General features: G+C 37.1%; 1 protein-coding gene across 6 annotated transcripts in view; it reads right to left on the bottom strand.

Moving 5' to 3' along the window:
* LOC106145044 (uncharacterized) overlaps positions 1–14,332 on the bottom strand; it is a 685,031-nt gene that overhangs the window by 529,366 nt on the left and 141,333 nt on the right. The window lies entirely within an intron of this gene.

Raw genomic sequence — 14,332 nt, 5'->3', positions numbered from 1 at the left:
GTCTTAAATTGATTGTCATTTTTTTCTCCAGCTTCTTTTCTCCCTACTCCTCGCACTATATGACATGCCCTGAGTGTGTCACATATTTTCTCCTTTGGGACTTTGCCCAGGCTGTTCCCAGTTCCTAGAACATTCTCCCACTGTGGCTCCTCTTTAGATAGCCAACCCTGGTCATATTTGAATATCATTTTGAGCATTACTTCTAGGAAATCTCCCCTGGACCACAGCCATAACTAGATGTCCTTCCTCTGTATTCACATTGTACCCTGAACTTAAAACTGCTGTAGCATTTATCCTCTTATAATTGTTCATAAAACCAGGAATCGTCTGTATTTCTAATTGCCTCTCACCCTAATAGATTAATGACAATTTCTTGCTCACTGTTTCATCCCTAGTTTCGGGCAGTCTCTGCATCCAATAAGTGCTCAGTAAATACAAGTTAATGGATAAATGGATGCTAAAGTTTAATTTCCTGTAATAATCATTTTTAACCTAACCTCATCTATGTAACAGAACTTGGACAGGGCCACATTGAGTGGGTTTGCTCTAAGCACAGTATCTCATCACTAGTGAACTAGTATCTTTAGTCCTAGGAAGAATTGTCAATGTTTCTTCTTCATGCCCATGATAAACCTTCTTAAGAATGAGTCTAAGTTCTGGGTAGAAAACAATGTCTAGCCTTGATACTCTGGAGAATGTTATCAGTTATGTAATCCTAGTAGAATGGTAATCCTGGTAGACCACCCTTCTGAATTTTTCCTTAGTCACCCATAAGTCAAAAAAAGAAAACAAAAACCAAAACCATGTTATTTTCTTCTCTACTCTAAAAATGCATCCAACCTGGAGAAATTAAGGGGAGCACTGAGTTAGAAAGCAATCTGATTCTGCTGTGAAATGTTTTCACTAAACTGTCCTGCTTTATATAATGGGCTACTTAACAATACAATTCAGGTGTGTGTCTCTTAAAATACCACAGAATACAGCATTGCTCACAGTTTTTGGCAGTACCTGGGTACAACACATCACTAATTCATTCTCTGGCTCTGAAAGGTTGAAGATCAGTAACTAAATCATGTAAGTGCTTATCAAGTAATTATGTTATTAAAATGACACACATCAGTCAGTGCATACCTTTCCTTTGTCTTTGAATCCTTTGTCTTCTTCATTTTATTAGTCAAAACACTATTTTCAGCAGCATTCTCAGGAATTAAGAAATCTATATTTAAATAATGTTAATAGGCAGTGACATACGCTTGTATGAAGGAATCAGAGAATCTAAGGCTACACCCCTTATACTTGGCAAGGAAAAATAGACATCGACAGCCTGAACTTGGAATTCTAAAGCTTTTGTTACAAAGCCACAACCTTTATGTTTTTGAAACCATTTTTTCCCCTACTGCTGGAGCATTTTACTCTTATTGCTCATAAGGAAGATTAAAATTTGTCAAAAACTAATACAGCTACAAAAGTACTAACTACTTTATGGAGCCAATAATGGGTAATATAATTTTCATTATTAATTGGAATTTTGGAAAGGAATGTTTATTCTTTCAAGTTTAATTCAAAAATGTTTAAAGTTCTAATTTTCAATTGAGTTTATGTCTGGGGAGGTTGGAAGTATGAATGAAAAACAACTAAGGATATTATTTTTAAAATGTCATTTACTTATATTGTCTGAAGTGATAACTTGCAAATTAGATTTAAGGGAATTCAGTGTGTGGGGATAGGGGATGGTAATGGTAATAATACTGACTCAGAAGTCTGTCTTTCAGAGAGGAGAACCATGGCCAAATTTTAAAAATCCATTTATTGACCATTCAAAACCAACTGAAAAGTCAGGACACTTTTAAAGGGAGCTATTAGAAATGCAGATAGCAAGTCATCTCTGATTCTCAAAGGCAAATTAAACAAAATGATGCACAAAGTACCTACAGGATATTCATATCTTCATCTGGTGTTTCTACCAAAGCCATCATATACCAAAATACCAGGAAGATATTTTGTTACTTAAAAAAAAATAAAAGAAGAATCCCATCTTGCTTTGAAAGCATTTCAGAGATGATCTACCAGCCCATGGACAGAGTTATTTCCAGGAAAGATGAGGATCACAGATCAAAGAACATCCAATTTGTCCAGGAGTGAATCATTAGAACTTCCTTAATAAGTACAATTTCAGTGGAGAGGATAGTGAAAAAGTAGTTGGAAGAAGGTCACCAAGAAAGTCAGAGGTGAGAAAGTGAATCAAATGTCTGATGAGTTTGGAATGGATTGAAGGGAAGACTTTCAGTTAAAGAATGAAGAAAATCTATTCGTTTTTATTGGAGGAGAATTTAATAAGAATAAAAGAGAATTAAAGTTAAAAGATAAGAGAGGACTTCGGAGACAAGTCCTCTTGGGGGAGTTTCACAGGGAGAAGATTTTTCAACCCAGAGTTTAAGAAGAGCAAACAGTGAGGCTATTGAAGTCCAAATAAAAGAAAGATTTAAAAGAAAAAAAAAAGTAAGAAAAAGAAGACAGCAAGAAGGGATAAAGTAAAACAGTGAAGAGAAGGACAAAGAGAGACCATTCTGGGGAAATTGGATGATAATATCTTTAGCACCTGGGGAAAAAAAATAGGAAAAACTCTACAGTTTCAAGAGAGCTAGAAGACGTCATAAAAGGTCCTCGGCTAACACAAAACGAATAAAAATGAACAGGAGTATGCTGTTATATAAGGTTACGGTAAAAGTTGCAAAAGCAAGAGTAAAGATGAACCTCCTCACGAAGGGCAAAAGAATAGAAAACAGGAAGATGTGATAATGGCAATGCAAAGACAGGAGTGGGTAAAGCTTACCTGAAGACAAAGGCCACAAGTTCCAGTGCTGCAGAGGTGAGAGATCAAGGGAGAAGCAAGGATTTAATTTCGCTGAAACATACATATGTTGAGTTCACTGACCTAGGTAAAGTCATTTCAAAACAAAGAGAGAATTTCACCACAACGTTGTAAGATTTTTCTTTCCTATTGGCTAAAATAGCCGGAAATACAGACTGTGGTACTCTATCCCATGATGGTGTGGGATTTCGTCCGGCATTTCCAACAAGCCCAACACATACATCCAGCATGAAGGTGGGTAGACAGACAACTTCCTTCCCATTGTCGTCAGCATCTATCCAGCTTTCTGACTTTCTACCTTTTTAGTTCAAGATTACTTTCAAGGATTTTCAAAGTGTTGCACAAATTCAAGACCAGAGCATAAAGTGATGAAAGATTGTCGCAAGCTCTTCCTAAGAGCTGGATAGTCCAATCTACTTTTATTATAAACGTTGTCAATCTGCCACTTCCTTTTATCATTTTGAGAAGACATTGAAACCAACATAAAAGACATTTCTTCAGAGTACTAGGACTTCACAGGGGGAGTAGTGGAAAGAATACGGGCTTTACACAGACTGATCTGAATTTGAATACTAACTCTGTAAAGCTGGGCAAGATTTTTGTTTTGTTTTTTTTTCTTTCTTTCTTCTCCAAGCCTTGGTTTCATCATCTATAAATTTGAGGTAATGTATGAGAGTCATTTGCAGAGATAGATATGGCTTATTTTTTGCATATACTTTAATATTCAAGGTTTGATATTAATATCACTGTATAGAATAAAATAGAATTTGGTCTGTTTATGTTAAATTTATGCTATTCATTTCATTTCTTTCTCAGTTCTCATCACAGTTTTCTGATATATCCAAAGAATTAGAAAATATGCTGTCAATTATTTTATTTCCATATGTAATACCTTGGAAATAGTAGGAAAAGATTAAGTCCTTAACACATTAGTGCGCCCATTTTGATGACACAAATTTCCAATAATCTGGTTAGTATAATTTAATGCATGTTTGTATAAAATGTTGATTGTATATAACATACACATATGTTATATACAATAATATACATATATTATTTAATCACTTGCATACTATTTGCATGCTACAAATGCCATTTAAAGTTTTTACTTTAAGCTTCAAATGAATTGATATTCAGAAAACCCCCAAAACAAAGACTTCTGATCCTTCACCTCTGAAATGGTAATAAAGCACCAGTCCCTTGTAAAGATTAAATGAGTTTATGTGTGTAAGAGCCTACTAAAAAGTCACAGAGAATATGGATATTTCTCAGAAAACTTGGAATGGAACCACCATTTGACCCAGTTATCCCATTCCTTGGCATATATCCAAAGAATTTAAAATCAGCATACTACATTGACACAGCTACAACCATGTTTGTTTATAGCAGCTCAATTCATAATAGCTAAGCCTTGGAACCAACCAATTAGATGCTCTTCAACAGACAAATGGATAAAGAAAATGTGATGCATATACACAATGGAATATTACTCAGCCATAAAAAATGAAATTATGGCATTTGCAGGCAAATGGATAGAGTTGGAGAATATCATTCTAAGTAAAATAAGTCAATCCCAATAACCAAAAGCCCTATATTCTCTCTGATTTGGGATTGCTAACCCAAAACAAGGGAGGTTGAGGAGGGGAATAATAGAATTCCATTGGATTAGACAAAAGGTAACAAAGGGAAGAGAAGGGAGAAGGGAATAGAAAAGATAGTAGAATTAAACAGACATAACTTTCCTATGTTCATATATGAGTATATGACCAATGTAACTCCACACACTGGTACATGTTATATTCTATGTATGTGTGATATGTCAAAATACATTATACTGTCATGTATAAATAAAAAGAACAAATTTAAAAAATTAAGCATTAGCAGGTCACTAATTAGCTTAACTTCTCCTCCCCTTACTTTCTTTTCCAGGCTCCTTAGGTCGGCCTAGCTTATGCTGACAAAGAGCTTCCACTCTGGCTTTCATGGCCAGCTGCATTTTCATCCTGGACCCAGTGTGCTGTTCAGTTGTATAGATTCAACCCTCCTTAGGTCCCAGCCTAACAGGTCCTTGACCATCCACCTCCTCACACTAGTCACTTCCTAACAGAGCTCTGCCCCATACTCCAACATGGATCATGCCTGCTTTAAACATCTACTGTCATTACAAACATCTCTCACTGTGCCTCTAACCCTTGACTTTCCAAATGTCTTTTGCACAAATCCCTCCATTTCTCCTAATTTTGAGGCCATCGGCCTTTTTCTATCTCTCTTTACCTTCCTGCCAAGTCTGGGCTCCCTGGATGACCATTCAATCAAACACTTAACCACAAATCTAGCCCCTGCATCTTCTGCCATTCCTCCCGTGCCAAGCTCCAGATAGCTGTGAGCTCTATGCTGCCAGGAATTTCAAAATCATTTGACATCTAGAGATTTTACATTTTCCAGAATTTTCTACAATCACTCTCCACTTACCAGTTCTGTTCACTGAAATTCCATGTTCTCTAAACTTCTTTCCTTCATGTCTTAATGACACCTAATTTTCAACAGTTGCTATTTCAATTCTTGTTTACTCTCCTCGATCTCCTCTCTCACTCTCAGCAGATACCTCTCCTCTTGCTTAACAAAGAACGTCGAGCCTATTCAGTAAGAGGTCCTTTAAGTTATTTCCCTTGATTCCTTTACTCTAATTTTACTTATAAAATTGTAAGACCTCATTGTATTGTTAGTCTTTGATGAATGTGTGTTCAAACCTCAACCCTGTGGTTTCTTGATTCTGACCCCAGCCAAGGGGTCAACATCTGGTTTGGTCATGTATGAAACACGGCTGATGATGCCCAACTTTAGATGTGTGGTTGGGAAAGGGAAGTGGAATAACATGGACTTGGCACAGAGCAGACAATCAGCAAGTGCTGTCTTCATTTCATATGACTCTAAAATACTAATCATTCACATATATTGAAAACCCATGCCACATCAGTCAACTTCCTGGTGTAATCTTCTTTGCCATTCCTTTGCCTGTCCTTTATATTTTTCTTCCTTCTACAGTTTTATATTATATGACCTTGACTTCAACTACCTATTTGATGCACATCTAAATGAGCTCTATGTAGTATCTAGTTCTAATGTTTTTTTTTAATTTTTTAAACTTCTTTTTGAACTACAGACTAAACATCTATCATACTTCAAATTCAATCAAGAGCCAAACAAAAGCTCCTTTCAATTTAGGTCATTGTCCTCTTGATCTCCCTGTTTGGCCCAGTGGTGCCACCATTCACTCAAAATTGTAGAATCATGTTTTATCTTTTATTCTCCAACTTCTTGACCCCAGTAGCCATCACATATTTACCTCTGAACACGTTTCTCCTATCTCCCTGTCCTCAATTTCTCACCTCCTAATTAATCTTAAATCCACAGAAGTTATAATTCTGCCCCCACCATATGATGACATCAGTCCAGCTAACATCACTAGCATCTTCCTGTTACAAAACCCCAGACTCATTTCAGGGTTCCCCTCCTATTATATCCTTTCAGTAAAATGTGAATTTCTCTCTCTCCCTCTCCCTTATTTCCTCTACACACATATCCCTCTTACCTGATCTCTTCTCATGGCTATATCCCTTTGTTGTATATCTTATGACACTGTGACTAGGAGCTCCTTGAGATTAGAGGCCCAATGTCTGCCTCACACATAGTAAGCAATAAGTAAATATCTGTTGAATTAATGAATGTATTAATTCTCTTTCATATGAATCCTACCACTTCCACCATAATGGAGCCTCTCACCCAGTCTGTTCCATGAGTTTCCTAACCAGCTGCCTTACTTCCTGTCTCCAAACATTTCCAATTGCTCACTGTTTTAGTCAGATTTTTTTTTTTGCCACTGTGGCCAAAAGACCTGAAAAGAACAATTTTAAAGGAGGAAAAGTTTATTTGGCACTCACAGCTTTAGAAGTCTCAGTCCATAGGTGGCCAATTCCATTTCTCTGGGCTCAAGTTGAGGCACAAAGTCATGGTAAAAAAGGTGGAGGGAATCAACTCAGGATATGGTACCAGGAAGGAGAGAGAGATAACCCCACTCACCAGGGACAAAATATAAACCCCAAAGGCATGCCCCCAGTGACTCACCTCCAGCCACACTCCACCTGCCACCCAGTTAATCCCTAATATGGGATTAACGAATTGATTTTGTGAAGGCTATCATAACCCAATCATTTCACCCCTAAACTTTCTTGCAGTGACTCATATATGAGCTTTTGGGGGAGGGGGGACCTCATATCTAAACCATAACCTCACAAGATTAAACCAACTTATGAACCTGGAGTTCAAAGTCCTCATAGTAAGAATTCAACATTTCCTGCCTGACCTTTAAGACTATTGTGTAATGACCCAACACAACTCCATGAAGAGTGGGGTGTTGTGTTGGGTTATGATCACATTCCTTGTGCTTTGATTTTCCTCCTCCTTCTGAATCTTTTATCCTTCAGGTCTACTTTCTCTGTAATATCTTTCCTGACCCAACATCAATGCATAACCTTCAATATTTTAATACATATAACATAACACTGCTCATACTTTGATAAACTGTATGTCCAGCCTACTCTTATTAGTGATTAGCCTTATTGAGTGACCTAATTTCAAGATCCCTGAGAGGAAGAACTATGCATTCCTTATCTCCTATTCTATCTCATAATGGGCTTTTAACAGACATTCAGTAAACTGGTAGTTGTATTATAAATTTCACAACTTCATATTTTTAACATGCCCACAAACAAGCTCAATCTTGTCTAGGCAACCTGTCATGAGTTCCCTACTCTGTCTTTCCCTGCCTATGTCCTAATGGCATTCAAATACACTTGTAAAATCCTCTCACACTTTTTGTTAGTGTATCCCATTTCTAACCTTCAATCAAGGCACATGCTCTCTCTCCATCCCCTATCTATTTGGTTAAGCTGGCTTCCTTGGAGGACCGCACCCCCATGTGACTCTGTTTTGCTCTATGAATATAACTGACTCTATTTTCCTGTGTCTCTCCTGTGTCCCTTCTGTGTCTACACTTGACTGACCTTGAAAGTACACAAAACAGTAATTGCTTGGCTGAGTCATACATGTTGAAATACTTTGTACCGAATCACCTCCCATTTTAAAAGCTCTCCCTTGATTCCAAATTTTCACTCCATCTTGGAGATTTATTCCAGTCTTCCCTTTCCCAGTGAAGCTGCCTGAAAGGATTATCTACAGGTGCAGTCCCTTCTCTCTTACTTCCTACTTTCTTCAAACTGTCTTCCATATTTTTCCTCAACTCAAACTGCGCTGACCAAAGTCAACCATTAACTCTTTGTGTTATATACAACAAAAGATACTTCTTCGTCCATGCTTGACATTTCTGTTGATAGATGATCCCAAATCTCTGTCTCAAGCCATAACTCATCTGAGCTCTCTATTTACATACCCAATTCTTATTAGACATCATCACCTGGATGTCATAGTAGTAGTAGTATCAAAAAGTAGAATGTGCCATAGGTATTTGTCAAGTGAAGAACACTTCCCAAACTGTTCTTCTTTCTGGCTCAGGTTAGTGTTTCTGGAAGTATTTTTACTCCTACCCTCTTTTGAATAAATATGTAAAATCTTACAGTCTCCATGTATCAAATACATCTGATAAGTTGCCCAGCACCTTACCCAGAGCCTTTTGTAGGCTGAGAATAACTCACCTTCATCCTATCCCCTCAAAATCAAACCAAGGCAGTTCTGTGGAATATTAACTTAAGATGTTGAAATTTTAACAATAGTAATTTTGCATGGACTCAATGTAAAATTATTCTAGGATATTAAATATGCTTTGGGGAGCAATAAACAGCAACCTGGAGACTACAGCATCCTGGTGAGTCACTTTCCCCTTCTACTGCTCATGCTCCCATTGATGACCCAGTGGTAGATGCTCCCTAAGGCAGAGTGCATCTCTGAATGGTGTGACATTAGGCTATAAAGTCTTTGCACGTTTCTGACCCCCTAAGCACAAGAGTGGTCACTAAATCAACACTTTGAACAAGTTAGAGAAAGACTTCAACAGAAATGAATTGTTTTAAAACTTAGTTTATTCCTAGAATTTCCTCTTTCTGACCTCCATGCCTCCGTCTGCTACCCTCCCTTTCCATTTCTAAGTCTTCTCCTTTCCTTGATTCAATTCTTTACATTTTCACTTCAATTATAATGGATTACTTATGTATTTATTTGAGAAGACAAAAAAATAACTCTTTCACTTGTTAGTTTTCTGTGAGAAATTACAAGTGACAATCTCCTTGGCCATGTTTACTATCCCAAAAAGAAAACTAAGCTGCTTTTGAGGAAATCATTCAAGAAAAGTAGACAGGGCAGATCTCTGCTCTGTGCTTCAAGAGCCTTATATCCTCTCTAGATAGGGCAAAGGGCAAAAGGGGAGGGAGGGAAGGGAGTTGGGAGGAGGGTAGGAAAGATGGTGGAATGAGATGGACATCATTACCCTAAGAACATGTGTGAAGACACAAATGGTGTGACCTTGTGTATAACCAGAGATATGAAAAATTGTGCTCCATATGTGTAATATGAATTGTAATGCATTCTGCTTTTTTTATATAACAAATTAGAATTTTTAAAAATAAAAAAGAGCCTTATATCCAGATCTGTTTCTCCAAAAGACAAGCAAAATCCTGAATTCATGAATGAATCTCAAAATTTCTGCACAATAAAGCTAGAGGGGAAGTCTTAACTGGCCCTTTGCTCACATCTTCATTTCACTATATCCTTGTGGTTTCCCCGTTTGAACTGTGAGGTCACTAAATGATTCCCAGGGATGAAGGACTTTGCCCTTCCTTCAGTCTGCAGGAAATGGAAAATAGCTGAGGGTTTGTTGGGAGTGTTTTCACGGCACACTTTTGTCACTCTGCCTATGTCTTTTCACCATAATGATCCAGCGTACATTTATTAAGAGAGCTTACCCTTCTGATGAAAGAAAGCATACATTATTAAATCTGTTCTTGTAACTGTCTTAGTGAGAGGAAAAAATTACAATCTTTCATATTGGTTGCAGAGCACTTTATAAGGAGTCTGTGAACATCAAAAGGCATTTATTTTTAGCCTCTAATTCATTCTTGAAGGACATACTCATTAGAGCTATGACAATGTAGGCAATTTTGGATGGCTGGCATATTTGACATCCTCTCCTAAAAGAGCTACATTGACTGACAGTCAAGTTCAAGGCTCCAAGAGCCATGTAACATCAACTATTTAAGCCAAAATACAGAAGCAAAGCCCCCAAGAAACTTAAAAGAAAACGTATGCAGAAAATATATCAGTGTGCAGCAAATGTGTCTCTGAAGACTTTCTGAACCTGGGGTTTCAAAAGGTTTTATAAAATATTTCTCAATTTTCACTCCATGTTCCAAATGCAAAGCAAATTTTATGTGTTGAGCCATTGTAGTTGATTCATCCACTTCTCTCTTCAAATTTTCTTAAAAGAGTACATAGAAGCTGAACTGATAAAAGCCCTAGTACCTAATCACAGGATTCAATGTACATTAACACAAGTCGGAATCATTGTGATATTAAACCTGAAGCCTTGGTTTCTATTTTTCAGGATATTGGGTGAGCCTTCTTTTCCTTTCTAAACATTAACATGCTATTATCATTTAAATAAATTTGACCTTGCTCATTTAATATATAAATATATAATTTAGTTTTCTATTGCAACATAAAATAGAATTCATGAGATATGCTGAAAAAGAAGACTCAAATTAATTTACAGAATTCTATTATGAGGTGAATTCTTTCTCCTTTCCTTTCTCATTCTCAACTTCACCTCTCTCTCCATCCTTAACTTTGTGATCAAAGCTGTCCCTTAATTACTTGGCCTTGGCCCCATTCAAATAACATTTTCTGGAGTTTTGTTGTTTGTTTGCTTGCTTGCTGGTTTGCTATAGAACCTTGGACTCAGTCATCAGGGTAACTATAAGTGAAAAAGTAATAAAATCACTTGTAATGCCTGCTGATGGACACTCTCCTTGGGTCCTCCTTAAAGTCCCAGGGAAGAATATTCTGTCAGAATCAAGTGCCTGAGAAACCAAAAGACTGGTATGTTTTTCCCTAAATCAATGTGTATAATGGGATTATTTCAATTGCTACATCATCCTCATTACTACTAAGCAAGATAAGAACAGTTACCCAGAAGGCTTATGGGAATGTGCTATGTATGGCACTGGTCTTAAATATGCAAGTTTAGTTTTAGGAGCTAAAATATCATACTCTTCCTATATAATAGAGGCATGAGTTACTATATAATATATATGTTCCTATATAATAAAGAGGAAGAGAGAAAAGGGAATCCAGGAATGGAAGAATATGTTCAGAGAAGCTGGGAGGAGCATGAAGGAAGGTCAAAGAGAAGACCCTCCAGTTTTAGCAAGCTAACAAGGCACTTTGCAGAGTATTCCGTAGGGACATGTATGGGGTTTGGTATGGGAAAGGCAAAGTAAACCCTCCCAGCTCCCTCTCAGTAAAATCTTCAGGGTCTACTCCCTTTTCTTTAAAAGTGGATTCTCTTAGAGAAATTCAAAAAAGATATGAGGTCTATGATTCTGGATTGGCCTTGGGCAAGAAGCAAATTTAGTGCAGGTGTATGTTGGAGGCATACATTGACTGCATAATAAAGGCAAGTTACTGAATCCCTATGTTCTTGCATTTTTTTTCAATGTAAAATAAGGGTAGAAATAGCCAGCTTCAGTGTTGTTGTGAGGACTAGGAATAGTGTGTACAAAATGCTCACAGGATGAAGTCACCCTTCTGATGGTTTTTTTCTTCCATTTTTGTTTTAGCTGCTGAAAACCTTGATCCAAATTTGTGACTTAAAATTTTTTTAAAAATGTTTTTAAATGCATGACCTTTATATTTACATGGTTCCTTTTTTCTAAGTCTTAAACTAACTTATACTTTTCTCTATTCTAATTATTTGGTTACTATATCTATTGCATTATATTACAACCTGCATCAAATAATTTACAAAAGGTGGTGCTATAAGATGAATTAATTTTATGTTTATTATGCTCCCAGTTTCCCCATTCTGAACTTCAGGACATGATGGGATTGGCAAATGTTTCTTTATTTTAGATGTTGCCGCCATGCTTACAGTTTTGTAGGGTTGTGTGATCATTAATTGGAGTGGTTTTGACATTCTTTAAAAAAAAAAAGCTTTCCCATAACTGGACCCCTTTGTCATCAAAAGTTGGCTCCTTTCAAGGGTTAGTAGTGAAGTCACTACTTGGTCTGGTCTTTATCATTATGTCATCACCAACTAAGCTGACTAAACACAACTACCATATTCATACCAAAAAGTACATCCCAAAATGTCTGCTTAGCCCACGGAAGGCAAGAAAAACAATGCAAAGGGCAGAAAACAGTCTTTTGACACTCGAGGAAAGTGAGGCTCAAAACTGCCTGTATCAACCCAGAGGCAGCATCAATATAGACTGAAGTTAAAACCAAGCCAACCATTCTTATGCACCCCTTAGAAAACTTTTACTAATCAGTCAAGCAACCTGTAGCTTGTAAGGACATAAAAGCATGGGCACATTTACTGGACCCTGCCTGAGATGATAGAGAACAACCTTCCAGTAACAGCTCCTACAGAGCTTAATCAGGGCCCAGGACCACATTGGGAGGAATGAGCTTCATGAGCCACCTCTTCACTCTTGCTAGTCTGTGAAAACAGTAAAACCTCCAAGCGCTGCTATAATGGAAAAGCTACCATAAGCTCATAGTCTTAACTTCATAAGAAAGAAAACTAAACCTAAGGTTAATCTCAGATGCTTCAGAGTTTTCACAAATGTGTCACCCTTTTCCTTTCCCCTGAAAACTTTTGAAGATACATCAGAGATCTAGTTTCCCAAACTTTTCAGGAGTGATTGTTTGCTGTTTTGGCTTCACAAAGAGTGCAGTGTGTCATGTATCAGTTATTATATGTAGGAATGGGAAGGCCTGAAAGCAAAGATTTGAGACGGTTCCTCTTACCCTGGTAGTCAAGTGGGAATTAACTAGCTCTCTAGTTCCCCCAAATGCAGGTGTGTATAGAGCAATGTTTAAACTTAGGCTGAGGGAAAGAAGAAACCATTGCTCTACTAACAACAGCTTCAGAACAGTTAATATTGGATGAATTGAGCAAACAGTTAATCCTTAATAAGCTGAAAAAGTAAGTCTTTCCTTATTTTCAGGCCTGACACCTATTTCTCAACACTGTCTTGAGATACCAAAGCACTGCCTACCAATGTATGGTACCTCTAGCTCTTACCGTAAGAGCTTAAAGATAGCATGGAAGAGAAATTCTGCAAAATGTCTATAAGATTGACTAGACATGAAACTAGTAAGCAAAACACAAAGCTTTACTGCCCAGGTACTAGTTTGGATTAGCAATAAAACAATTACATACACACCTAAATAATAAACATTTTTTCCAAAATAAAAAGTAACAGCAATACTATTATTTTAATAGCAGTCTTAATTTAACAATCATAATTGATAATATAAAAAAATGAAAACAATAGAAAAATAATATAATAAGTAAAAAGAATCACTCAAACAAAACTTCTTTATATATTGCATTTCTCTATCAATCTAAGACTGAAGGCAATAAGTACAATGGCACCATTGCAGATAGATCACTTAGAACATTAAGTCCATGTAGACAACGCAACAATCCAACTTGCTTTTTTCCAGGAAGAAACATACTCAGCTCCATCAAGAATCACACCTAGAAACTTTACTCTTCTCTCCACCCCCTCAGATTCCAGTGATCTGTTTTGTAGCGACTACTGTGAATCAGAAGTAACAACAACCTTGAAATTCCAATACCAATACCAGCCAATACCCCACTGCCACCCTTTTGGCAGCTTGCCAGGCCTGCTATTTTAAAGTCAGGCATTAGGAGGCAGCAAATGGCTCAAAACCACAGGCAAAGATAAATGTAGGAAGTTGGAAAAAGAGACCAAAGGCTATGAAAGCAGGGAAAACAGACTTCATCTGAAACACAAAGTTTTAGGAATTCAAATTTGATATGCAGAACAGTCAGAAGGGAGAGGGGCTGGCCCTCATAAAGACCCTTTGAAATTATCTGGATCCCCATTCCTCATTTCATCATGGGGCAAAAAAAAAAAAAAAAAAAAAAACACCTGACAGTCACCTTAAGGGTTAAACAACATAGCACTGACTTGGTTTCATTTATTCAATCTGTTTTATTCTTGGCTCCAGAAACAAGTATCTCATGGTTGCCTGTATGGAATTCTCAGCTCCCACTTGCTATAGTAATACGAGCACAAATGCAAATACTGTTCCAGTCATCACCGAGACATCAGAACTGATTTTGCCCCATATTGCTTCATTCTGACTAAGGCATTTACATATTTATAGCACATACCAACGTGACTTAGAAATGCTAAT

This window comes from Ictidomys tridecemlineatus, chromosome 3, assembly GCF_052094955.1.
Source record: "Ictidomys tridecemlineatus isolate mIctTri1 chromosome 3, mIctTri1.hap1, whole genome shotgun sequence".
Taxonomy (NCBI): Eukaryota; Metazoa; Chordata; class Mammalia; order Rodentia; family Sciuridae; genus Ictidomys; species Ictidomys tridecemlineatus.
This window is presented reverse-complemented; position numbering and strand designations above follow the sequence as displayed.